Genomic DNA, 3,060 nt, shown 5'->3' with positions numbered 1-3,060 from the left:
CGCMCCTTGTAGTTGCCCTTGTAGGGGAATTTTCCCTCTCGTCATGTCCTCTTATCGATGCAGTTTTTTCCCAGAAGCTTGAATGTGATGTCGGCATTTATTTGAACCCTGCTTTTGTTTTGCCGTTTAGCTGAACGATCGATGTCCTTCAGGTCACTGTACCCACCTTTTGACCAAGGCTCAGACTTTCCCTAAAGCAGGCAAGGCCAGCAATACAGGCAGCTTGATGAAAGGCTCCCTGTTACCAGCTTTACTTTTGATACCAGTTGGTATTGAACGCCCTCACCTTTTCATCTTTCTTCATGAAACTGATCTCAGGCAGAGGTCGACCCTCCCTTTTCCATGTACCCCAGAGAATGAAAGGGGTTCTTCAACAAAGTCCACAAACTGCACACTTCACGCTGGTAGATAGCCTCGCTAACTTCAGTAGCTAGCTAACTTTAAAAAATGTTAAATCAATTGCACTAACTGGACACAAAAATTAAGTTCTAAAACCAAGAAAACTATTTATAATATAACTCTTCTGTCTCCTGTCATTTGAAAAAAAACAAATTTTAATTGAATAAAATTCCCAAAATGCTCAACTATCACTGTTCACTCTTAATCTCTATCCGACAATGTCACCAAGCTTCTCAACACATAGAATCCCCATAATGCTCTGTGGCACAATCCCAATATAACACACTAGGTTTGTTCTCTGATCCTAAAAGCTTTGATCGTTTGGAGGACTTCCCCCGGAAGTGGTCATAATTACCTTGTATGTCTATGGAAGGGGGTGAGGCCTACGAGCCTCCTAGGTTTTGTATTCAAGTCAATGTAGCCAGAGGAGGATGGAAGCTAGCTGTCCTCCGGCTACACCATGGTGCTACCCCAGACAGTGCTGTTGAATTTACTGTAGATCATTGCAAAACAATGTATTTTAATCAATTATTTGGTGACATATGAATATATTTAGTATAGTAAATATCTAAAAAGTATAACTTGAATGTTTCTAATGTTTACATTTTTATGAAATTTCACTGAGGATGGTCCTCCCCTTCCTCCTCTGAGGAGCCTCCACTGGTACGTACACACACAATGGTGCTTTGTATGTAACAGCTACATTCCCCTTCTCCAATACACTCAGTCCAGCTGGCCAAATAGGACCACATGTCCATAATATGGGGTTGATCAAGAACAGCAACAACCAGGCTAAGAGATGGACCCCCCTAAGCCCCAATCCACCCCCCTTTATACACTGATTGCAGCTGACCAAACAGCCCACCACGACCCCCTGCACATACGTCTAAATCACTGTTCTGTAAACACCTCAACGCTGTGGTTTTCAGTGGAGTTTGTATTCATTCCACTACTCCTTTCACTYTCCACTTCAGAAAGCCATGTTCATTGGGGGTTAGAGGACAGACTATCACAATGTACATTTATTTTTGTGGTCTTACCCTCAAAAGCATAATACCTGCATTGTAGAAAGTCTATAGCCTTAACAGTTTGCCTCAGAATCAAACCACACCACCTACAGATTAAACAGAACACTAATTCTGTTCTCTACGATTCCAACAAGCTAATTGTTGCAGTATTGTACATTAAATGTTTATTATCCAATGTTGTAATTTTTTATTCACTTTACATTTTTCTTGTAATCAGTACATATAACCAGTTTTTGAAGCACTATCTATAACATTGTCGTAAATGTTGGATGGTTTTATTTTGCTAGCGGACATCAAAGGGAACAGGATATTTAAAATGTTTTGATAACAAAAGGAGTATTTATTTTTAAGTAGTTTTAACATTCACACTTATCAGTAATGGACTCCATGGATCTATGTAGTGACAGGAAGAGATGAGTCTGGGCCAAGAATCATGACATTTTGTATCAAAAATCAAATTACTATGTTTTTGTTTTGCAATGTCCTTTCACGTTTCAAAAGTGCTCTTCATGTCCATGCACTGTGATAGAAATTAAATAAAGCTTTTTATCCAAAAACGAAAGCATTGCAGCTCACTGAATTAACCGGTATATGACACTGGTGAGGAGTTTCCTGAGGTGACATGTACTGTGCCATCTCTCAATGTCATCAACGTTTATTGCAAACAAACAAATGCTACATTGTTTTTCCAAACTGATTTATTTGTAAATCAAAAATAAAATGTTGACATAAGTCTGTTTTTTTACAGCAACAAAATAGGTTCACAGTCATTCACCCAAAGTGTATATTCAGCATTGTGGAGTATACAGTGTGGTACAGATCAATTGGATACTGTGGTAACAAAATGATACATGCGTTAACGGTTAACATCCATGTGATGTGACAGTTATCATCCTACTTACATTACTGGCTGATTATGATCCTCGCAGTAATGAACATGTGGATGAAACCATTACGTAATGGCTAGTTGAATAGTGCCTGTTACGTGGCCATATAGGTGACTCCATATGAGGGAGAATTGTCCATTGATGTCTCAGTAACAACCTTTGATGACTCATTTTGATTATTATGGATAGGACCAGTCTTTGTTGTAATGCCTGTATCCAGTTATTAGATAAATCATTGTTATACTGTTATTCATACAACCTCATCACAATAATACAATGACAACATGGTCTGAACTCTACTTGAGATCGCAATCTTTTTATAATCAATTTAGAAGATAATAGTGGCAATAAGTTCTGAAAGTTGCATATTCGTGTTTGTACCTGGACCATTGTGATACATTAGCGTCATCATAGTTAAGTGCGATGTATTTGGAGGTTTAACTGCAATTCTTTTTAAATCACTCTACTGTAACACTTAGAGTAATGTGACACTAATTCTGACTATAAGTCTATTCTTTCTGACTATGGATTTCTCATAGTTTTGTCTGATACAATTGGTGCTCTATGAGAATTACTCAATAGGGGATCTGTGAATTCGCATAACTACTTTCTGAGTCACCAGCAATTCAATTCAATTAATAAAGGCAACTTAATAAAAAAAAGGTAGGTGTATTGCATTTAATGGGCTTACTTTAAGTATGGTAACAGCAGATTAGAAGAATGTAAGGGTACAAGCGAGACTATGC

This window comes from Salvelinus sp. IW2-2015, unplaced genomic scaffold (genome assembly GCF_002910315.2).
Source record: "Salvelinus sp. IW2-2015 unplaced genomic scaffold, ASM291031v2 Un_scaffold5860, whole genome shotgun sequence".
Taxonomy (NCBI): Eukaryota; Metazoa; Chordata; class Actinopteri; order Salmoniformes; family Salmonidae; genus Salvelinus; species Salvelinus sp. IW2-2015.
Note: the sequence above shows the minus strand (reverse complement) of the source record.